Source organism: Lissotriton vulgaris, chromosome 11, assembly GCF_964263255.1.
Source record: "Lissotriton vulgaris chromosome 11, aLisVul1.2, whole genome shotgun sequence".
NCBI classification, from domain to species: domain Eukaryota; kingdom Metazoa; phylum Chordata; class Amphibia; order Caudata; family Salamandridae; genus Lissotriton; species Lissotriton vulgaris.
In genome coordinates this window covers 380,565,686-380,591,346 of record NC_141699.1, presented here as the reverse complement: position 1 = coordinate 380,591,346, position 25,661 = coordinate 380,565,686, and the positions used below count along the sequence as shown (strand labels likewise).

The following is a 25,661-nucleotide window of genomic DNA, read 5'->3' as shown; positions in this document are numbered from 1 at the left end:
TATGGAAGAAGCAAATGCCATTAGGAAGCCTTCCTAACCGCATCGTAATCGGGGCAAAGGTGGGAATGCTTTCCTAACCGGATCAGAATCAGGCCCTAAGTGATTCATTAAATAACAGCCACAACAGCAAGTGCCATATGGCACCATAAAATTAGATTCAGTGTTACATGTCCCCAACATGAATTATCACTGAAAGCTCACTTCTAAACATATTAGGAACATTTTATTATTTTGTGTAAAAACATCAGCCTCACAGTTTATGAAAAAATCAAACATTTTCCAAAATGTAAGCAATTTATTTTGGTTAAATAAATTCAATTCTCACAAAGAATAGCTTGCACATTTCTAAAAATAACTTTCTGCCACCCAAATACTACTTTTTCATTTTAGAAAATGAAAGAGTTTTTTCACCACATACCAGCATATCCAAGTAGTGGTACTCCTAATGTAGAGACTCCTGATGTAGTGGGCAAAATGTAATGACTCCTGATGTTGTTAATTCTATGTATTTACGTACATGCATATCCATATCAAAAGATGATTGTTGGTTCTAAAACTGAAAAATATGTAATGATAGTTTTTCCGTTACTAGATTTTCTGGAAATCTACCACATAGGGCTTCAGTGACCATGTCCAATGATAAAAACGTTGTTGAGGTGCTCCTTACCAACAACACACTCCACAAAGTTACAATTCATACAACAGGTTCCAGTACACAGGATCCATTACCAGCATCACAGGCGTGGCCTTCTGACTCACACCTCTTGCAGGGCTTCACTGCAACCTCCTGTATTCCCACTGATGTCCAACAACCCTTACAGTGTTCCCTCAACCATTCAATTGCCCACCTGCCAAAAGTGCAAGCAGTGCACCCCATATCACAAACTCTTTAGATAGCAGCAGCAGTAGGAGGCCTCTGCAGAATGTAATATGCCACGTGAACCAGATAGCCATATCAAATGCCAACTCTCCTTCCTGCGGCTTTGGAAATTGAATTTAGACTCCATTATCTGGGTCCTTCATTCCCACTTGAGTGTATGCTGTGTGATGGTGATATGTGGTATGTAGGGAGTCTCTGTGGTCTGATGGTGTTTTGTGGTGTTTATGGAGTGTGGATGCTGGTGAATGGTGTTACTAGCTAGAATGCTGCGGATGTGGTACAAGATGGAGAATTCTCATCACCAGTGGCAACATGGTCTGCTAGGGTGATGCCTGAATTGTGTCCGGTAACCCCCATCGCCTATTCGAGGGGGTACCCCAGACTTCTTGTGACTTGAGAACTTTGTCCATTCCGCTGTGCCATCCAATACCTCCCATTGCATTGCTTTTTCGGGCAGAAGGTTTTGGTTGGGACATTGGTGATGCAGATTGGTTCATACCATATGTCCAACTTACCCGAAACCCAGGCTGCAAAACTAGAACAAACAACAGGCACTAATTTTTCCATTGTTTCCCTATGGCTGCCACCTTACCCCCTTGGCCATCTTGTGACATTTGAAACTCATAAAAACTTTTAGAGTGAAAGGGACCTAGGGATGGCTGAAATCTTCGCAATGATTTCCTATTGAATAACGCTACCCACAGATTCCAATATTAAAGCAGTCATAGGGCAACACTGCACAAGACCGGTAAACCGTCTGAGTTCATGTATTAACCCCCAAACTGTTCTATATTCTATGACCCTCTGTCTCACTGTGGGGTCGATTTTCACTCTATTGTCAGTGATAACCGAGGTAGACTGTATTACCGTGTCAAGACTGGTGGGATCCAAGGACACAAGGATTTTCACTCTGAGTACTCTTCTACCACCATATCAGAGAATCGGAGGAGAACCCTCTGCCAAAGACAGCAGTGCCCTGTCTGCCCACAATGGAAACAAAGACCTTTCTGAATCTGTTTCTTTTCCAGAGAAGAATGTCCAACAATTAGTTATGTGCATAGGTGCATGAGAGTCCAAATCGAAATTGCATCTTGCAGTGTTCGAAAGTTTAACTCCACAGCATTCTCGACAATGTCCACTTTGGTGGCTACTATGCTGTTGAGAGAAGCGACCTTTACAGTGCGGTCTGAGCTTCACATATAGTTTCCCCGAAAGGCTTGCCTTAACCACGTATATGCCTTAACCACGCATTTGCTTGTTTGAACCAGATAAAGGTCTATTGCCCGGATGGGCAGGGAGAGGAACAGGAAGAGTCACAACAGGAAGCTCCAGATGCGGAGAAGTAAGTGGGGGGGCTGGGTTTGGGTGGTAGTTTTTAGGGGTGGACAGTTTTAACTGTAAGGGGAAATGGGATATTTTTTGGAAGGGGACAGGGTTTTAGGGCTCAGGTCATGGGAAGTGGGGAAGAGTAGTTTTAAGGGCTTGTCCTTGGGGGGGGTTAGGAGTGGGAGCGGTTTTACTGCCCAGGGTAAGGGGTCCATGAACGTTTTTAAACGGGGGCACAGTTTTAGGCCTCAGGGCAGTGGAAGGTGTTGGGTTAGTTTAATTACAATGCAGGGGTAGGTTTTAGGACTCAGGTTGAGAGGCTGGGCACAGGGTAGTTTATGGCAGGGGCGGGGTTTTAGGCTTTAGGGCAGGTAGAGGGAGGGGGGTGTTTTAGTGGAAGGGTGGGATAAGTTTTAGGGCTCAGAGAAGGGGGAGAGTCGTGGTAGTATTTTTAATGGCGCAGGGTTGTATGCCTCAGGGCAGTGGAAGGGGTTGGGGTAGCTTTAAGGGTAATGTGGGGTAGGCTTTAGGCCTCAGGGCAGTGGGTCGAGGTAGGGGTTAGGATGTTATGGCTTAGAGCGGGGAGGGGGGTCAGGGTAGTGGTAATCTTTATCACTTATATCCCTTTACCAATAATGCCTTTACCACAAAATTGCGTGGTAAAGGCATGTGTGGTAAAGGAATGCTTTACTTAGACACATTCATGGCTAGGATAGTGTAGTTGAGGCATGGGTGGTTTAACCATGCGTGCCTCTGTCATACCACCTGCTGTTGATGTATCTGAGTCATTACTCAGATTGAACTGCAGTAGTGGTTTGGCAGATACTGATATGGTTGCAGCATATTCAAGCTTCTCCCAGCTACTTATGCCCACCTGGGATAGGTAGAGAGTACTGGGCAGCTTGCAAGGTGGCTACTGTGTTTTACCACCCAGAACCTACTTTGTAAAAATATAAGTGTAGGAGCCCAAACCTTTTCATAGGAGTCTGATGCCAGTGCTGCTAAATACCAAGGTAACCCAGTCTTGATTCCACCTCATGCCTCTTTCTTTCACCACCCTACACTGTCTGTTTCTTCATCTCACTCTTTCGGGTTCTTTTGTCATCCCCGCTTTCTCACTTTGTAGCCGTTTTCACGTTTCTCTTCCTCTTTCCGCCTCTTTCTCTTTCTTCCTCTAGGTCAAAGCATGAGCTTGAAAAATAAATCACTGTCGTCATAAATGTGATGTTTTAAGGCACAGGCAAAGTGGGCAATTGCTTAGAACCTTAATCTCCCCCCTTTAATAGGTAAACATTTTCTATATTTGGCTTCTGTCTATTCCATTTCTCTATCGAAACCTGTCCCTCTGCATGCATTCGTGAATTGGTCCCAAAACTTCTGAACTGGGAATAGACAGGGAATATTCATGTGCAATTAGTAGAAATAGGGAAGACGGTGCCCTTTTTGCACTTTTACTGATATGAAGTTCAATTTTTTGAGGCCGATGGCAGGTGACTTATGGGTAAAGTATATATAAAAGTCACAATGAGGGCTGTTGCATACACCTTAGAAGTCTTTATATTATGCATAATCCATCTCTCATTGGGAAGTTAGAAAAGGTTGTATTAATAATTGATCTTACTTGCTTGAAATTAGTATTATTAGGTCGCCATAGTTGTTGAAGGTTGCATGTGGTTTCAAATAATCGTTACAATAAAATTAATTAATTCCTATTTTATCTCATCAAAATATGTACAAACAAGACTTTGAGTATGACCACAGAGTTGGGCTTCAGGAGTTCTTAGAGTCGTCTCATTTCCTGTCTATAATTCGCACCTTGCACACCTGCTCTCCGACTTTGCATTGCCTAGCTGCTCTTTGTCAGTCACAAAGGTTTTACGTTTTTGTTGTTTTTTCATCTTTTCATCTGAAGGTGCCTTGCTGTTCACCGCTGTTCCAATTAAAATATATGTTCTACATCACTTCTGCCCCTCCTCGTTGTGTCCCTTTCCTCCTGGCCCTCCCTGCTTTAAGGTTCATTCTGTGTAATGTTTCTCCCAAACCTCGCTTCCCTTCTCCAGCCATTCATTGAGAGCTGTTTCCCATCAGCCGCCCTCTGTAGGCTCCTTCAGTGGGATCGTACTCCTCTACCGCTGTTCAAGATCCGTATCGTGGGCTAGTACTTCGGAGCCCCCTCGAGCTTCATACTCTGACATCACACCCCTCCCTTCTGGAGGGGCTCAAGCCTCTCACCCTGCAGGATCATACTATGACATCACACCCTTCCATCCCTGGACACTTTCGGGCCCCCACCTCCCGGCGTATGCTGTGACATCACCCCCCCATCCCTGAAGGCGCCCAGACCATTCATCCTCCAGGTGTATGCGGTGACATCACACCCCTCCATCCCTGAAGGAGCCCAAGCCATTCTTCCTCCAGGTGTATGCTGTGACATCACACCCCTCCAAACCTCTCACCTTCCAGACTCATGCTGTGACATCACACCCCTCCAAACCTCTCACCTTCCAGACTCATGCTGTGACATCACACCCCTCCATCCTCGAGCACTCTCTGCCCCACCCTTCAGATCCATACTATGACATCCCACCTCTCTATACCTGGGCACTCTCTGTCCACCTCCCATCCAGGCTCATACTGTAACACCACAATCCTTCATTCTTGGGCACTCCCTAGACCCCACCCTCCAGGCTCATACTGTGACATAACCTTCCATAATCCCAGAGCTCTCTCAGGCCCCCACCCTCCAGGCTCATGCTGTGACATCACACTCCTCCATCCATGTGGGCGCCCAAGCCTCTCACCCTCCAGGCTTGTAATACAACATCACACCCTCCTTCCCCAGAAGCTCCCATGCCCCAGACCCTCCAGGCTTTTACTATGACATCACACTCCTCCATCTTTGGAGGTGCCCAAGCTCCCCACCCTTCGGGTTAACCCTGTGTCACGACACTCCTCCATCCCTGGGCACTCTCTGCCCCCCCCCACCCTCCTGGCAATACTGTGATATCCCTCCCCTCCATCCCCAGGCACTCACATGCCCGCGCCCTCTAGTCTCATACTCTTCAATACCGATGCACTCACAGCCCCCCGCCCTCCAGTCTCATTCTGTGCAGTAACGTTCCTCCTTCTCCAAACACTCACAGCCCCCCACACTCCAGTGCCAATCTATGCAGTCACACTCCTTCATCCCCAGGTACTCCTAGGCCCCCCCACCCTCGAGTCTCATGCTGTGCCATCTCACTTCTAAATTCTCGTTCAACTCTTGTATTGCGTCCTCTTACTCCCAAGCCCCATATTCTCCAGTCTTATATTGTGACATCATACTGCCCTATCCCCAGGCACTCCCAGGCCTCCCCCTCCAGTCTCATAGCGTGCACTCGTGCTCCTCCTTCCCCATGCACTCACAGGCCACCATCCAGTCTCATATCGTGCACTCATACTCCTCCTTCCCCAGGCACTCCTCACCCTCCAGTCTCACATCGTGCACTCATGCTCCTCCTTCCCCAGGCACTCCCAGGCCTCACCCTCCAGTCTCATAGCATACACTCATGTCCTCCTCCCCCAGGCACTCACAGGCCACCACCCTCCAGTCTCATAGCATGGACTCATGGCCTCCTTCCCCAGGCACTCACAGGCCACCACCCTCCATTCTCATATTGTCCACTCATGCTCCTCCTTCCCCAGGCACTCCCAGGCCTCACCCTCCAGTCTCATAGCATGCACTCATGCTGCTCCTTCCCCAGGCACTCACAGGCCACCACCCTCCATTCTCATATTGTCCACTCATGCTCCTCCTTCCCCAGGCACTCCCAGGCCTCACCCTCCAGTCTCATAGCGTGCACTCAAGCCCCTCCTTCCCCAGGCACTCACAGGGCCCCACCTTCCAGTCTCATAGTGTGTACTCACGCTCCTCCTTCCCCAGTCACTCACAGGCCACCACCCTCCAGTCTCATATTGTGCACTCGTGCTCCTCATTCCCCAAGCACTCCCAGGCCTCACCCTCCAGTCTCAAAGCATGCACTCATGCTGCTCCTTCCCCAGGCACTCACAGGCCACCACCCTCCAGTCTCATATCGTGCACTCGTGCTCCTCATTCCCCAAGCACTCCCAGGCCTCACCCTCCAGTCTCAAAGCATGCACTCATGCTGCTCCTTCCCCAGGCACTCACAGGCCACCACCCTCCAGTCTCATATCGTGCACTCATGCTCCTCCTTCCCCAGGCACTCACAGAGCCCCACCCTCCAGTCTCATAGTGTGTACTCACGCGCCTCCTTCCCCAGGCACTCACAGGCCCCCACCCTCCAGTCTCATTTTGTGAAGTCACGCTACTTCTTCCACAGGCACTCACAGGGTGAGTAACGCTCCTCCTTCCCCAGACACTCACAGCCCCCCACACTCCAGTGCCAATCTATGCAGTCACACCCCTCCTTCCCCAGACACTCACAGCCCCACACTCCAGTGCCAATTTGTGAAGGCACACTCCTCCTTCCCCAGACACTCACAGTGCCCCACACTCCAGTGCCAATCTATGCAGTCACACTCCTCCTTCCCCAGACACTCACAGCTCCCACACTCCAGTGCCAATCTGTGAAGTCACATTCCTCCTTCCCCAGACACTCCCAGCCCCCACACTCCAGTGCCAATCTATGCAGTCACACTCCTCAATCCCCAGCCCCCCACACTCCAGTGCCCTACTGTGCAGTCACACTCCACAATCCACAGCCACTTACAGGCCCCCACCCTCTAGTCTCACATTGTGCACTCTTACTCTTCAATCCTGAGGCACTCTCATGCACCCACCCTCCAGTGTCTTAATGTGCAGTCACATGCTTCCATCCCCAGGCCCTCCCGGGTGGTGCAAGGTCAAAATATTGATTCCCTATTATCGACCTACAGTAATATCGAGTCAAAAATATCGAAGGCCAAGAATATTGAGGTCAAGAATATCGTTGGACAGAATATCGACCCTAAGGTAAGTAATATCGATTTTTTTTATATCGATGTAAGTAATATCTAAATTAATAATATCGATATCAAATATATCGATGTCACTAATTTCGATGTTACTAATATCGATATTTGTTTGTTGTTATGTATTTTATTATGTATTTTATATGTATGTGTTATATGTTTTTTGTTAAGTATTTTATTTGTTTTAAATTATATGTGTACTATTTTTTATATATTAAAAATTTTATTTTTAATTTAATTTTGTGTTTTAGTACTGGAGCGGGTTGTGGGTTTATAGGGGAATAGGGTGGAAAGTAATTTAATTATAGTAAATTAATTATTAATTTTTAGTAATTGTAAATTAATTTTCATACATTTTTGCGTTGAAGTTCTGCAGCGGGTTGTGGGTTTATAGGGAAATCGGGTGGGAAGTAATTTAATTGTAATTAAGTATTTTTTTATTTTATTTTATTTATATTTATTGATTAATATTTATTGGTATTTATTGTTATTTTATTGTTAATTAATTATTCAATTGTAATTATGTTATTAGTAATTATTAATGGGTATTTGCAAAAGTAGAGTTATATAAAAATTAAATTTTTTATTATTTTATTTACAGCAATTATTTATAAGTATGTTATGTTTAACTTCTACACTATCCAATGCTTTCCCTACTGTTGCACTCTCTGGAGTGGGAATAGTGATTTTTACCCCTACGCTATCCAACACTTTCCCTACTGTTACACTCTCTGGAGTAGGAATAGTAATTTTTACCCCTACGCTATCCAAGGCTTTCCCTACTGTTGCACTCTCTGGAGTGGGAATAGTAATTTTTACCCCGACGCTATCCAACGCTATCCCTTCTGTTGCACTCTCTGGAGTGGGAAAAGTAATTTTCACCCCTATGCAATCCAACGCTTTCCTTATTGTTGCACTCTCTGGAGTGGGAATAGTAATTTTGACCCCTACGCTATCCAACGCTTTCCCTACTGTTGTACTCTCTGGAGTGGGAATAGTAATTTTCACCCCAACGCTATCCAACACTTTCCCTACTGTTGCACTTTCTGGAGTGGGAATAGTAATTTGTACCCCTACGCTATCCAACGCTTTCCCTATTGTTGCACTCTCTGGAGTGGGAATAGTAATTTTTACCTGTACGCTATCCACCGCTTTCCCTACTGTTGGACTCTCTGGAGTTGGAATAGTAATTTTTACCCCTACTCTATCCAACGCTTTCCCTACTGTTGCACTTTTTGGAGTTGGAATAGTAATTTTTACCTCTACGCTATCCAACGTTTTCCCTACTGTTGCACTCACAGGAGTTGGAATAGTAATTTTTACCCCTACGCTATCCAACGGTATCTGAATGAATGAATGAAATATCATTTGTAATGCGCAACTATGCCCAATGGGCGTCAAGGCGCCTAAGCCAAATAAAAAGCTGTTAGCAGACAGAAACAGAGCCTACTGGTATGCCTTAATAAAGAGCCAAGTTTTCAGTGACTTCCTAAAGAGGTCGAGGGAAGGAAGTAGTTTGATTTCAAGGGGGAGTGAATTCCACATCAGAGGTGCCAGTATGGAGAAAGCTTTGCTCCCCCATCTAGCCTTCTTGGCTCTGGGAATTACCAGTTGATTAAGCTCGCTGGATCGTTAACATCTGCTCGGAACATATCTGGTGAGTAATGAACCAAGGGCATCAGCCGAGCCTGCAGTTAGAGCCTTATATGTAAGGCAAAGGAGTTTAAAAGTGATCCTTGAAGGAATGGGGAGCCAGTGGAGGTTCTTCCTCGCTAGGGTCATGGATGCCAACCAGGGCAAAGCCAGAGCAAACCGCGCTGCAGCGTTCTGTATGACCTGCAAACGCTGAAGCAGGCCCTTGTTGGCCCCGGCGTATACTGAGTTGCAGTAGTCAAGCCTTGAGCCAACAAGGGCAATCACCACCTGTTTCCGTGCCTGTGGGGACAGATAGTGCACGATCCTTTTCAGGGTCTTGATGACACCCCAACAGGTAGCCACCGTTCTGTTAACCTGAAGCTCCATGGAGAGCTGGGTGTCAAAGATGACGCCTAGGTTCCTGGCAGATTGTGTAGGTATAGGGCAGCTACCTAAAGAAGGAGGCCACCAATCACCTGACCACATGTCCTGGTCCTTGCCAAAGACCAGGACCTCTGTCTTGTCCCCGTTCAACTTTAGGGAGTTAGAGACCATCCACTCTGCAACAAGTTGCATGCAGGCCCTAAAGTTAGAAGCAGTTTCACTTACAGAGTGGGTCAGGGATACCATAATCTGCGTGTCGTCAGCATACAACACTACCTCCATCCCCTGAGATCTTACTAGTCTTGCAAGGGGGGCCACGTAGATGTTGAACAGGGTCGGACTCAATGCCGACCCCTGTGGCACCCCACATTGCAAAGACTTAGCAGGGGAGAGGTATTCACCTAGCATGACACGCTGCTCTCGTTGATGTAAAAAGGAGCTCAGGAGGCTGAGCGCCGGTCCATCTACCCCTGCCTCCCTTAACCTAGATGTTAAAGTCAGGGGAGACAGGGTGTTGAATGCTGCTGAAAGATCTAGCAGCACCAGTACGGTGGTGAGACCCAAATCTACTTTTCTGCGGATGTTATCCATGACTTTCGTCAAGGCAGACTCCGTGCTATGCAGCTTTCTGAAGCCATGTTGGGACCCGTCCAGGAAGCCTGAGGTGTCAAGGAAGTTTGAAAGATGGAAATTCAAATGGGTCTGCTGTTGCGCTCTGTGGAGTGGGAATGATAATTTTAAGTTATATGCTATCCAACATTTTTATTACTTTTTTTTTTACTTATGGATATTGAATAGTATTTTTATTTATTTAGCTATTTAAGTTTTTTTGTATAAATTTAGATAATGTAGTATATAATTAATTTTAAAAATATTAAAAGTATATTTAATTTTTTTAATTTATTAAACATAATTCTTTATTATGTATTTATGTTTTTTTTTTGTTTGTAAATGTATTTGTAATTTATAATATTTTTTATTAATTTATAAACTATAAAAATAATTATTACAATTTATTGTTAAGTATGTATATATTATGTATTTTCTGCATATGTTTAATTAATGTATTATTATATATGTATAATTTATTAAATTTAAACATTATTAGATATTTTTAACTATGTTTATTTTATTTTTTAGTGTTATGTACTTTATTGTACATTTATATTTTTACCACAAAAAAACAATATTTTTAACATCAATATTTTTAACATCTATGTATTTTTTTCGATATTTTTGTACTTACCGTGTAGTAGAAATTATGTCGATATTCTTGCCTTCGATATTTCTGCATCGATATTCCTGTAGGTTGATATTTTCTTGGTCGATATTTTGTTAGTGATCCCTCCCGGGCAGTGCTTAATTTGTAAAATTTTAAGTGCAGGTGCTCACATTTTTTAGAAGGCCACACCCACTTCCCAGGCTCCACCCATCTCCTTTAATGGCTCCACCCACATCCACAAACCTCAACACATCAGAGCCACCTCCTCACCTCTTGAGTTCTGCAAGAAGCTGAAGACATGGCTCTTCAAATAAGCACCTTCGAGACCCCACACTTACACACCTATCCAAGCACCTGGATACCCTCTTGGGTGATTAGTGCAATATACAAATCAATATAACATTTCATAATATAACATATGGAAAGCCTATGACAGCAACTCAAAAGTTAACTCATATTAGAGCATGTGTGTATATCTCAATATGCAGCTTTTGGAAAGGTCATTTGAGGACTTGAGGCAGCTTTGAAAAATGTGCTTGTACTGTGCTGTTTAAAAAAAAGGAAGGGATGAAGGAAGGAATACATTAAAGAAGTCAACAACAAATGCAGTCAGGAAGGGGAGTATTGGAGTGAGGAAATAAGTAATTGATGAAGAAAGGGAGAAACAAGAAAACAATGTGAAAGGAAGAAATGATGGGGTAGAGGGAGAAAGGAAGTGAACGATGTGTAATGAATGACTAGAAAGACGAATGGAGGAAGAAAAGCAAAAGGAAGGGTTACAAATAAGAAAGGAAGAAATTAAAGAAGGGGTGACGGAAGGAGCAGGAAAAAAATAAAGTAAAAAATTAATGAAGGAAGAGGGAAAAAATGCCCCAAAGAAGAATGGAGAATGAATGTGGATGGAAGGAAACAAATGGAAGGAAGAAAGGAGGCATGGAGATACTGGGTCAAGGAGGGACAGCGGGAATAATTACAGTGTTATGTTGCAAAGAAATTGAAAAACAAAAGATTAAAATGCATTTCTGCGTCCTAAACACACAATGTATGTTTGTACATCACATATTTACCAGAGAGAATCTTGACACCAAATTAAAAATGTTGTTATCCAACCCAATGGCACTTATTTTATCGACCTGTGAAAGATGAAAGACAAAGTGGCCACACCAAGATTTACATTTATGATCCAGAGCTCATACATGGAATCTTGGAGTGGATGTAAAGATATGTGCAAGAAGAAAAAACATAAAAGGTAGAGTGAGCTGGAAGGAGAGGTCTGAATGCAAAGATAAATATGATAGACAAGGAATGTGAAGAGAAGTGGAGGAAGCAAAAATTTAGATTGGAATATGATGAGAATTAAAAGTGGAAAGAGGAGAAAGGGAAGGGAAGAAGACCAGACAGCTAGGAGCACATGAAAGGAGAGTGAAAAAGAAAGATGGGAAGGTAGAAAATGAAAAGCAGTTAGTTTGGGGAGGCCGCAATTAAGAGGAAATGCGGATATAGGGCAGAAAATGAAGGGAGAATAGAGACAAGAGAAGGAGTGAGATGTGTAGGGGAGGAAGAAAAGCAGATACTGAGGGAGAACAAGAAAAAAGTACACCTCTGCTTTATTAAATATACAGTAATTAATGTTGTAAAGTTATGGGGTGACAGGGCTGTACCATTCTTAGGCCTGTCTCATCAATGCATAGCTATGCCGTCCAAGACACACAATAGCATTTGTTTAACTGGGTTACTATTTTCTGATCTTAAAATATGTTTTGTGGCATCTCAATAGGTATTCTTGATAAAAGATAATAAAGTGCCAGTTATACCATCAGGATTAAGCTTTGATGGAGAATCAGGCTCTCATGCTTCAAACAAATAGTTGTATTACACAATCAGGCTATAAGTCACAACATCCCACTGCCACCTATTTCAAAATTAAGTCAGACACTCAGCTCCATTCAGAGAGGCTTCCACATGCACTTTTGAACTAGTCAAGCACAAAATTCAATGGAGTCTGCCCTGCTGTTGTTGAGATGTGAAAATATACCCCCCTCCCCTCTAACATCCACCCCAAATGTAATTGCCATATTCCCTGCACTTTCTAGGGTTGCTACCGGATCGGTTTCTAATGGCACCAATGCTATTTTAATATTCTGGCTGGCACATAAATAAGTAGAATCGCCTAAAGCCAGTATTTTTAGATCTTATCTGTACATACTTTAAGAGTTGAGGATCCTTGACTAATAATGAAGTAATAAAAGGTAAGAGTCCGGTTACAAATGAATAAATACAATTTAGTGTAAAGTTTAAAAAAAATTTTTTTTAGAGTTTTATATAGCACGCACTAGACCCGTAGATATCGGGTATAAGAGCGATTTACATGAGTACCAGTTTCGTTACACAGGGACACATCCATTTTGGTTAGGCACGGGGAGATTAAGTAATTTGCCCTGAATCACAGGATGTTGAGCGTTGTTGCTGAATCTAGAACCTGGTTCCCCAGCTGCGAGGTCGACCGCTCTAGCCGCAAGGCTACATCCTCTTCCCTAACGTTCCATTTAGTATCACGACTGGGTTTTTGCAGGCTCTTAAAACAGCAACAAATGGTCTGTATTTTACTCTTCAAAATGTAGCAATCCACGTGTTCTAATGAAGACTCCCTCCCCCATTCATAAACTCTAATTCAAAGGGGGTTATTTCTACCTCTCCATGAATACAGGTACAAATTCTGAAGATCACAGAGGAGAGGCCGAGTTCCGCACCCACCTCTCTCAATTCAATTCAATTCAATAGAGACTTTATTTTGGTTATATTTCACACCATAAAGGTACACATATACACAATACAATTAAAAGCATTACTCATAGTATTACAATAATTCATAGTCACATAAGAAAGTCATATTACACGTGTCCCAATGCCAGTTAAGTAAACCGGATAGATAGTAAAGTGCAAATGGTGCCGGGTATGATACCGCAGAAAAATATCTTTCAATAGGTAGGCTGGACGGTCATTGGGAAATACAGTATAATTTGTCTAAGCAGTTTCTCAGTTTAACAGTTAGTTTTAAGAATTCTATTACCTGGAGAACACTGTCACTGTACAAAAGCTGTAAATATATAAATGCTGGTCTGATTTGGTTAAAATTAAGTTTTCTTAGGAGGGCAACAAGATAACGTCTGTGAGGATATTCATAAAACCTACATAAAAACATGAAACGCAGCATATCCTGTGGAGACTTCCCGTCGCAGCCACAGGAGCTGCAACCTTGATAAAAATGTCTGACTTTGGTCTAATTAAAAAATGATGGAAAATATTGAATCTAAACCTTGACAACAAGAATTTTTCGTAAGAAGTAAAAGTACCCATTAAATATGTGCTCCATACTGTCACAGGATTTTAGCATAACATATTTCCTGATACTTGGTTTCATGAGCTCCTCACTTTCTCTTTGGGCCAGCCTATCCTTGTAAAAAGCATGTTTGATTGCAACTACATCCCCCTTTACAATCCCACTTGGGTTTTCAGACAAGTATATCTTGGTTTATCCACAGTTTTACCAAGCAAGTCAGAGGCCTTAGAGCAAAGATATCACATAGATACTGTGTCCCCAGTTCTTCGTGTACTGCCAGGTTGGGTGTACTGGCGGCTACGCAGAGAAGACGTTTTAGGAAATTGTTTTCAACAACCTGTAACTGTTCTCCAGTTACATAACCCCATAGTTCGCTGCCATATGCAGCTGTTGCAACCGATTTAGCATTATAGAGTTTAATCATTGCGTTAATTGGCTTCTTCCCCAATTTCGTTGCAAAGTTAAAAATAGAGGCATTAACCCTCGTCAATTCCCCTTTCTTTTTAGCCAGATGAGGGCCCCAGCTAAGCTTGGTATCAAATAAGACACCAAGATATGAGAATGTTTGCGTGATGGGGATTGTAACATCATCCAGTTTAAAAACTAAATTCTTTTTAGGTTGACGGCCAACATGCATAATGTATGATTTAGAGTTGTTGACCAGTAGGTTTCTGTCAGTCATAAAGATGTTAAAAGCATTTAAAAGCGCCTGGAGTCCCTTCACCGTTCTAGAAATTAAAACTGCATCATCTGCGTATAAAAGAACTGGAATACCCCGCCTGCCAACTCTAGGGCAGTCTGCCTGTACCTTCTGTAAAACAGCATCTAACTCATTAATATAAAAGTTAAAAAGGAATGGGGCAAGAATGCAACCCTGACGCACTCCCTTCTTAATTTCAAAGTTGCCAATGGTATCCCCATTTGCAGAATACCTGACGTTAGCACTGGTATTACTGTGCATATCCACCAAAAAATCAACTATCCCTGTGTCCACACCTTTCTCCCTCATGGACTGCCACAGCCTTCCCCTGTTGACACAGTCAAAGGCTGACGACAAGTCCATGAAGGCGAGGTGGACAGTTTCCTTCTGCACAACAGTGTATTTGCTCAGTACAAGAAAGAGGTTAAGGCACTGGGTTATGGTGGAGCGCCCATCGCAGAAACCATACTGGGAGATTGACATGATGTTATTCTCGGACGCCCAGCATGTTATTCTCTGCAGCAGAATTCTCCCCATAATTTTGACCATAGAGTCAATTAATGAAATTGGCCGATAACAATGGGGACTACCCTTGTCTCCTTTTTTAAACACGGGAACAATCGTTGATAGTGCCCAGGACATCGGACAGCCCACTTTGGCAGCTGCATTAAAAACTGCAGCCAGGATGGGCGCCCAAAAACTCGGGTCAGACTTATACAAGTCTGGAGGGATCCCATCAGGTCCTGGGGCTTTTCTAGCAGTAAGTCCTTCTTTGGCCTCCATAACCTCACTGCTATCAAACCTGATAGTGCCTCCCCTAACGCCAGGGAGTGACTCAGCTTTTACAGGGGCCACTGAAAAATACAGTTGTTTAAAGTGCAATTCCCACTCCTCCTTGGTTATGCAGCAATCCAGACCGTCACCCAAAAGGTAAGAGTCAGGTTACAAATGAATAAATACAATGTAGTGTACAGTTAAATTTTTTTTTTATTTTTTAGAGTTTTATATAGCAACGCACTAGACCCGAGGATATCGGGTATCAGAGCAATTTACATGAGCACCAGTTTCGTTACACAGGGACACATCCATTTTTGTTAAGCACGGGGGAGATTAAGTAATTTGCCCTGAATCACAGGATGTTGAGCGTTGTGGCTGAGACTCGAACCCGGTTCCCCAGCTGAGAGGTCGACCGCTCTAGCCGCAAGGCTACATCCTCTTCCCTAACGTTCCATTTAGTATCACGACTGGGTTTTTGCAGGCTCTTAAAACAGCAACAAATGGTCTGTATTTTACTCTTCAAAATGTAGCAATCCATGTGTTCTAATGAAGACCCCCTCCCCCATTCATAAACTCTAATTCAAAGGGGGTTATTTCTACCTCTCCATGAATACAGGTACAAATTCTGAAGATCACAGAGGAGAGGCCGAGTTCCGCACCCACCTCTCTCAATTCAATTCAATTCAATAGAGACTTTATTTTGGTTATATTTCACACCATAAAGGTACACATATACACAATACAATTAAAAACATTACTCATAGTATTACAATAATTCATAGTCACATAAGAAAGTTATATTACACGTGTCCCAATGGCAGTTAAGTAAACCGGATAGATAGTAAAGTGCAAATGGTGCCGGGTATGATACCGCAGAAAAATATCTTTCAATAGGTTGGACGGTCATTGGGAAATACAGTATCACTTGTCTAAGCAGTTTCTCAGTTTAACAGTTAGTTTTAAGAATTCTATTACCTGGAGAACACTGTCACTGTACAAAAGCTGTAAATATATAAATGCTGGTCTGATTTGGTTAAAATTAAGTTTTCTTAGGAGGGCAACAAGATAACGTCTGCAAGGATATTCATAAAACCTAAATAAAAACATAAAATGCAGCATATCCTGTGGAGACTTCCCGTCGCAGCCACAGGGAGCTGCAACCTTGTTAAAAATGTCTGACTTTGGTCTAATTAAAAAATGATGGAAAATATTGAATCTAAACCTTGACAACAAGAATTTTTCGTGAGAAGTAAAAGTACCCATTAAATATGTGCTCCATACTGTCAAAGGATTTTAGCATAACATATTTCCTGATACTTGGTTTCATGAGCTCCTCACTTTCTCTTTGGGCCAGCCTATCCTTGTAAAAAGCATGTTTGATTGCAACTACATCCCCCTTTACAATCCCGCTTGGGTTTTCAAACAAGTATATCTTGGTTTATCCACAGTTTTACCCAGCAAGTCAGAGGCCTTAGAGCAAAGATATCACATAGATACTGTGTCCCCAGTTCTTTGTGTACTGCCAGGTTGGGTGTACTGGCGGGGACGCAGAGAAGACGTTTTAGGAAATTGTTTTCAACAACCTGTAACTGTTCTCCAGTTACATAACCCCATAGTTCGCTGCCATATGCAGCTGTTGCAACCGATTTAGCATTATAGAGTTTAATCATTGCGTTAATTGGCTTCTTCCCCAATTTCGTTGCAAAGTTAAAAATAGAGGCATTAACCCTCGTCAATTCCCCTTTCTTTTTAGCCAGATGAGGGCCCCAGCTAAGCTTGGTATCAAATAAGACACCAAGATATGAGAATGTTTGCGTGACGGGGATTGGAACATCATCCAGTTTAAAAACGAAATTCTTTTTAGGTTGACGGCCAACATGCATAATGTATGATTTAGAGTTGTTGACCAGTAGGTTTCTGTCAGTCATAAAGATGTTAAAAGCATTTAAAAGCGCCTGGAGTCCCTTCACAGTTCTAGAAATTAAAACTGCATCATCTGCGTATAAAAGAACTGGAATACCCTGCCTGCCAACTCTAGGGCAGTCTGCCTGTACCTTCTGTAAAACAGCATCTAACTCATTAATATAAAAGTTAAAAAGGAATGGGGCAAGAATGCAACCCTGACGCACTCCCTTCTTAATTTCAAAGTTGCCAATGGTATCCCCATTTGCAGAATACCTGACGTTAGCACTGGTATTACTGTGCATATCCACCAAAAAATCAACTATCCCTGTGTCCACATCTTTCTCCCTCATGGACTGCCACAGCCTTCCCCTGTTAACACAGTCGAAGGCTGACGACAAGTCCATGAAGGCGAGGTGGACAGTTTCCTTCTGCACAACAGTGTATTTGCTCAGTACAACAAAGAGGTTAAGGCACTGGGTTATGGTGGAGCGCCCATCGCAGAAACCATACTGGGAGATTGACATGATGTTATTCTTAGACGCCCAGCATGTTATTCTCTGCAGCAGAATTCTCCCCATAATTTTGACCATAGAGTCAATTAATGAAATTGGACGATAACAATGGGGACTACCCTTGTCTCCTTTTTTAAACACGGGAACAATTGTTGATAGTGCCCAGGACATCGACAGCCCACTTTGGCAGCTGCATTAAAAACTGCAGCCAGGATGGGCGCCCAAAAACTCGGGTCAGACTTATGCAAGTCTTGAGGGATCCCATCAGGTTCTGGGGCTTTTCTAGCAGTAAGTCCTTCTTTGGCCTCCATAACCTCACTGCTATCAAACCTGATAGTGCCTCCCCTAACGCCAGGGAGTGACTCACCTTTTACAGCGGCCACTGAAAAATACAGTTGTTTAAAGTACAATTCCCACTCCTCCTTGGTTATGCAGCAATCCAGACCGTCACCCAAAAGGTAAGAATCAGGTTACAAATGAATAAATACAATTTAGTGTACAGTTTAAAAATTCTTTTTTTTTTAGAGTTTTATATAGCACGCACTAGACCCGAGGATATCGGGTATCAGAGCAATTTACATGAGCACCAGTTTCGTTACACAGGGACACATCCATTTTTGTTAGGCACGGGGAGATTAAGTAATTTGCCCTGAATCACAGGATGTTGAGCGTTGTTGCTGAGACTCGAACCCGGTTCCCCAGCTGCGAGGTCGACCGCTCTAGACGCAAGGTTATTTCTACCTCTCCATGAATACAGGTACAAATTATGAAGCTCACAGAGGAGAGGCCGAGTCCCACACCCACCTCTTTCACATAAAGCACTACATTCAAGCGTTGCATATCAAAGATTGGTGGTTTCTTACCTTAGAAACAAAGTGCAGTGTTTGCTGAGAGCTCAAAGGGCAAGGAGGTGGCAAAAAATCACACAGCCTCAATTTGTGCATCTTCCCCTTCCCATACCATCCAAACAGTGGCGTAACAAATCCTTAGAGGGGGGCCTGCAAGGTATCCTATTGGGGCCCCTGTCATATCTAGAGTTCACTAGCACCCCACCTAATTTCACAATGAAAAGGCCTCACAACATGCAACTGACTCACAATTTGTCTTTAGACAGCAGTGATATTCCCAAGGCAACACAAGTTGCAGGCTCAGGCCTCTCCGAAGAGCTGCACCTAAAGATGTACAGAATGTTCCAACTTCAGCTTTAGATAGCAGAGCTGTCCCAAAGATTCCACTGATCTCATAAGAGATTTCTTTAGACGGAAGAGAGTGTTGCACACAAAGTATAACAGGCTCCGTTTTCAAACAGCAGCAATATCTCAGGTTTACATCATAAAAAAGCCCTGGAATGTTAACATGCCTGCTGGTTAGCGGTGTGAAAGATAATGTCACGCTCCGTCATCCTAGTATCATAGCTTAGAAGGTTCGTGTGCTTGCTGCTGTGATTCATGCGTAAATGTCAGCTCTCAAGGCATACAGCTTAATCTTTGAGGTGCTGTGTCAAGCTTTCATTGTAGATTTCAATGTCAGTATAGCGATAAAGAAAACAAATTCCAGACGCCAAAAGTGGAAACAATAGTGTCCCGAAGATCTACTCCTCCAGATGCAGAAACGTGTTCTGCAGTTGCTCTACTGACCAGACTGATAATTAAAGTATTCAAAGACAGAAATCCCATGTTAAAATTAGTAGAGGCCTTTTCATATTATGTTTTTCCTAAGAATACTGTCCAGGCCTTTGCTTAGGGTTGACAACCTTCCCAGAGAAAAGTAAAGATCATCAGTTCATGTTATAACAGTCTGCAGAGTCGAGAAACATGAAATAAAAATGAGGCCAGCAGGACAGAGGTGTCGCTACTTTGATTTACCTGATTTCAAAGCAGGAATACGGGGCACAGGCTCTTGCAGCACCTCCGAGCGCTGTGCAGATGGAAAGAGGGTCTGGAGGTCAGGCCACATGCTTCTCCAGCACAGCTCAGCTGTTCAGTTTGGAGTGATGGCTGTGCGTGAAACTAAGTTCTAGCTTCAAGGAGGTAGGGCCCGGGGGCCCATCAGTTCATCCACTGAACCTAGGGAGGCCAGCGCCACTCCTGGAAGGCAAAGTCCGGGCCTCCTGCCTCCCGAAAATGTCGAAATAGAAACATTTCTATTCCCGAAATGGCATTGCCAGGGCAGGGTCCAGCCTGGCAATAGCAGTTGCGAAACGTTTTTTATATTAACTTTGTAATACATAATCCAGACTGAGAAGGCCCCTCTAGGCGACCTGTCCCCTTCCCCCCCACCCCGCACTGCGTGGCTGTGGAGCCGTATGTTAAGCCCCTGCATCCAGAAAATGCTGGAAGAACGGAGCAATGCTTTCTTCGGCCCCCACCAGCTCGGCCGGAATATGCACAGTGTCTGAGCAGCAGTACTTCCTTTTCCCTCTCATTCGAACTCCAAGTTACCACTCAGATTCCCCTTCCGTTCTGAGGCGGAGACAATACTGTGGGATGCAGAGATTGAACAGGACCATGAAAACATACACCTTGGCGTCCAACAAGCAGTGGCAATCACAACCAGTGTCATGAAATTTAATAGACCCGCCCTGTAGAATCAGTGCCGGTGCTGAGCACCAGAAAGCACTGGCACAAATTAAGCACTGCTCCCGGGCCCCTCACCATCCAGTCTTGTACTGTGCAGTCACACTTCTGCTTCCCCAGACACTCACAGCTCCCACACTCCAGTGCCAATCTGCGCAGTCACACTCCTCAGTCCCCAGGTACTCCCAGCCCCCCACACTCCCGTGCCACACTGAGCAGTCACACTCCTCAATCGCAGTCAGTCACAGGCCTCCACCCTCTAGTCTCACATTGTGCACTCATACTCTTCAATCCTGAGGCACTCTCACGCCCCCACCCTCCAGTGTCTTAATGTGCAGTCACATGCCTACATCCCCAGGGACTCCCAGGCCCCAAACCCTCCAGTCTCATACTGTGCAGTCACACTCCTCTACCACCAGACACTCCTGGGTGCCCCACCCTCCTTTGTCATACTGTGCAGTCACATTCCTCCATTCCCAGGCTCTCTAAGCCCCCTGCTCTCCAGTGTGATATTTTGACATCATACTGCTCTATTCTCAGGCAAGTGCCATATTATGGCCTCTTAAATCACAGTCCTTTGCACTGCGGTCTGAACCTGTGCCCTTATAATCCTTCATCCTTGTTCAAGTCCCATACTGTGGCCTCTTACTCCTAACCCCTATATCTTCCAGACTGATGCTCTGCCATCATATGCCTAAAAGCCAATGCATTTCCTATAGTGTGGCCTTATAAACCTAAACCCCTGCCCTCCATTCTGATATTGTGCCCTTATGTTCCTCCATCTCTGTTCAAGCTCCAGACGTTATCCTCTTCTGAGCCCCCTACCCTCCATTCTGATACTGGGACATTGCACTCTTCCATATTCTCATATTGTGACCTCATGCTACCAAGCTCCCTACCCTACAGTCTCCACTTTTGCTTATGAACCTTCCTTTTTCTAGTATTTTCTCATGTTCTTTTACATATGTGGCTCCTTCCTAAAGTCATATTGAGGACTCTCAGTCTTGAAACTCTCCTTCCTTTTTAGGTCAAGCTTAGGCAGTGCTTGCGCTGTCTGCAAGACAACTAGTAATCACTCGATGGGCTTAAGCATGCCTATGTATTGCCATTAGTTCTGTGCTGTGCTTGTCTTATTGGAGCATTTTTCTAAATGTCCCTCCTTTGTATACTTAGTTCTCTCCCCGTCGCTTTCGCTAACAGAACATTTTTGTTGCCCATTGATGGAGCAGGGTTTCGCAAAAATAAAATGTGCACGAATTGACACCCCCATAATATGCACTAACAATAAGCAGTTGTAGAACATCGAATGTACCCTCACATGAACACTTTGGGCATGCCTGAACTAACACGTAAATAAATAGTATTGTAATAACTTTTGTGCTTTGAAAGAAAACGAAAAAGTTGCATGAATAGGCCACATGTGTATCAGTGTTTATCATGTTGCATCCTGCTTTGAAGTAATTATTAATGCTGCTTCTTGCACTAAGCTTATGTTAGGTAACATTAATGGGGTATAGTGCAAGGGGTGTGGTAAACTGTGAAGGTTTTTTTTATCATATCATTAATAAATGTTCATTTTCATTTACTTTAATGTGCTGAATGAAGCAGCCATCTTTGTAAAATTAGCTAATGTGGGAGGAAGAGCTTCAAGGAGTGAATCCATTCTGTCATGAGGCAAGACAAGACGCGCTCTGCCTCGGAGATGACATGAAAAGGGTGAAGGCCAGAGTGTCAGACGACTTCCAAATGTTGTACCCAGGTGTGGGACTGGAGATGCACACTGTGGATGATGTTAAATTATAAAGGAAAAAGTTAAAATTTGTATCTTATGTAGGGAACGTGACAACAAACTAAGACTCAGACCCTGGGAACTAATTTACCCAATGAAGTTGTTGAATGAAAGGTTAAATCGTAGTGGTGTGTCAACACCACCTCTCAAGCCCACCAATCCCTTTGCGAGTTTGATGATAGTTTGCAACAATTTGGGGATGGACATGTCAATTTTAGAGTATAATTGGGGTGCCTGTGGGGGTGTGGTTGGAGCTTAGGCTGTCAGGAGAGAATATATATAAGCCATTGTGTTATGATGGTATTGATTATTGACCCCTGGTCAATTTTTGGTATCGGCGCTGGATCACCATCATACTACGTTGAAGTTCCTTCACGCTTTCTCTTGTTGCAGTGTGTGACGGCCCCTCCTTCCTCCTCCCTCATGACATCTGGTTTATACTAACACTGACCTCTTTGAAAACATGCTGAGAAACAATACAATTAATTATCAGCACCACAGAATCATAGGCGCATGCATGACCCTTCTCTCTTTTAGCATCAAGGTGTGTACGCATTTCAAACAGCTTCAAAGGTTAGTTAATCCTGAAGGAAACTATTACCCTTTTAATGTAACAGCGTGTGATGGTCCCGCCTTCTCCCTTCTCCGGTTTGGCCTATAGGCACTTTTCTGCATTGACTCCTGGACTTTCCTCCTCCTTTCTCCACATCTCCTGAATGAGTTCTCCCATTCTCTCACTGTGCAGATAGGAAGAACAGGGCAGCAGCGCCTTCACTTTCAGTTCAGCCCTGCATGGAAGCCAAAACTTTTCCCAAAAGCTGACACTTTTGGCCTCATGGTTTTATGGCTTGGGGCAGTGCTACACCTGATCATGGCAGCCTGCAATCCTCCTACTACATGAGCACCAAATTACATTACACAAGAACAAAGTCAGATTCTTTTTTTTACTTTTAGACACTGGGAGATTAAGGGCCATATGTAGGTAATTTCGATTTACTGATTCTAAAATACCGAATTTTACTGATTCGGTATTTCAGAATCGGTAAATGGGATGTAGATAAAAATTTGATATATTTTACTGAATCGGTAATATTCGGTATTACAGATTCGGTATTTACTGATTCGGTATTTACCGATTCGGTAATTCCCATTCATTCCTATGGGCCTCCAGGCCCATAGTTATGAATGGGAATTACCTAATCGGTAAATACCCCAAACCGGAGATTAAAAAAACAAACAATTGAGGATTCAACCAATCATGTGTATCCACCCCACCCCACAACCAGGCTACTGAGGAACCAGCCAATCCTGTGCATCCATCCCACCCCACAACCAGGAAGTGGCCACACCCATGCAGGTGCAGACAATCAGAACCTTCTGGAGAACTGTGATCAACTGAGCCACTGTCTTTACTGAGCTAATTAGAACTGCAGGATGGCATCCCAGGAATCACAGAGGAAAGGAGGTGAAAGAAAAAGAAAGCTGAAGTTCAGCACAAGTGAGCTTCAGGTGCTCGTGGAGGAGGTGGTCAAACACCACACCCAGCTTTTTGGGAAACAGTCCCTGCAGGTAGCAGAGGCTGTGAAACGGAAGACCTGGCTGGAAATCCAGGCGAAGGTTAACGCTATAGGTGTGAGCCCACAAGAGATAGACGACTTAAAAAAACGCAGGTATGATCTCAGGATCATTAACAAAAAGAAGCTGGCAGCACCGAAGAAAGAGGCCAGTGCCACAGGGGGAGGAAGGAGCAGGGCACCTGCCCTCACTGACCTGGAGCAGCTGGTGGAGTCGACCCTGGAGCCCAAGAGTGTGTTTGGGATCGCGGATGCTGACAGCTCAGCCGGAGCTGCAACTAAACAAGGAGCATGTCCAGCAATCCTCTCACCCCCTACCCTGTCCTCCTTCTTAATGTGGCTGTGTGACTCACACTCCAGTACAGGTATTGGGATACTCCAGCAATGCATCATGGGAGAGGTAGTCATTGAAAGACCCATCATGACAGTCATCATACAAAACAACAAGGCATGCCACAAACATCATTCAGAAGCAGTTGAGAACATTGAGATAGTGTGACAGGATTGTAATTTAATAGTGAAATACAGGGTTGCGGCACCACTGAGCTAACATCCTTGTCTTTCCACAGGAGAGTCATCGCACAGGACAGCACAGGAAAAGGATAGAAGGGCACCCAGTAAGGGAACATCTGAGGATACCGGCACGAGTGCAGGCCACAGCACTGAACCACCACCCGCACCAACACCACAGGCAGCTTCACCACCAGAGCCAGCCACAACTGCACAGCCAGCATCGCCACTGCTGAATGAATCACCACAGTTGGACTCACAAGCACAGTCAGCCTCACCAGCCTCAAATTCATCAGTAGTGGTAAGGCCCAGGAGGCATGCTGTACCCCCTCTCCATGTCATGAAGACGTCCTCTGACGACGAAAGGGAGGGTGACACCACAACTGCTACACTGGAGGCAACCAATGCTGGGCTGCAGTCCACGTCCGAGGGTGTGCACACAGGTGCAAGACGCCGTAGGGTCCGGGAGAGCAGCACAACTTGGCAGGGTGAGGGGGTCTTCTGCGGGCTGGAGGCCACCATGGTTAAAGTGCAGCACCTGCAGGGGAAGCCATGCAATCAGTGTAGAGACAGATGCGGCACTTAAATCAGAACATGGGCAACATAGACCGTGGCATCAGCTCCATGGCGGAGAGCATGAGGGAAATGGCAGAGGGAATGCGGGACATGTCCCAGTCCATGATTGGACTCTGTGACAAACTTGATGAGGACAGGGCAAGAAGGCGCAGGGAGAGGCAGTACATGCAGCAGCACACCAAGGCGATGAACCTTCTGGCATCAGCCACTTCCCTGCTATGCAGGCGCTCTGTGGCAATGCAGGGGGGGCTTGTTCACTGCTGCACAGATGTCTCCAGAACAGGGGTCTTCCAACTGTGGGGCCCGACGCCCAGGGGGGTCATGGACTGATAGAAAGTGGGTCCCACCTTCCAGGTCAAACTTCTGTTTATTATTATTATTTCCAAAAAGGTGTTCTGGGGCTAATAACCATCTGCTGGCTGAAATGGCAAATAAGAAACACACAGAGAGGGAAGAAAAACCAGCCAAAGGGGGTAACCCACAGGGTATAGGGCCAGGTTTTTATAGCTTCCTAAAGTATAATAGATCAATGGTGGAGTGAAGCAAAGGTGGGAGAAAGTTCCACAACTGTGCGGCCGGCACCAAAATAGTGAGGCCGACTATTCATGTTTTTTTGCAGTAGGGAACAATAAGAAGATTGGCACAGGCCGAGAGGAGCATACAGGCATGCCCAGTGAGGAGAGATGAAAGGGTAAGAGTAGATGGGATGAGAGAGGACAGCATGGGAGCGAGAGAATTAGATTGAAGAGGTCAGGGATGAGGAGAAATGTGAAGTGCTGAAGAAGTGCAGAAAAGCAAGAGGAGAAGTGAGTGTGAGCGAAAGGTGAGGGCACAGAGGAGGGATACTGTTAAACGTGAGAGAAGACAGCTGAGTGACGATCTGTGACATAAAAAGAGAATTTGGTACGATGTGGGTGAGGGACAACAGCGATGAGGGAAGAGAGGGAGTACTGAGGTGGGTGCTAAGGTAATAGGGGAGAGGGA

At 44.5% G+C, this 25,661-nt stretch overlaps 1 protein-coding gene across 1 annotated transcript in view; it reads right to left on the bottom strand.

Moving 5' to 3' along the window:
* The window catches only part of LOC147679818 (beta-1,3-galactosyltransferase 2-like), a 112,075-nt gene extending 92,355 nt beyond the window's left edge, over positions 1-19,720 (bottom strand). Inside the window, exon 1 of the mRNA XM_086943371.1 lies at positions 19,518-19,720. The gene's annotated coding sequence lies outside the window, so the exon portion shown is untranslated. The remainder of the gene's footprint in view (positions 1-19,517) is intronic.
* Between the last annotated feature and the right edge of the window lie 5,941 nt (positions 19,721-25,661).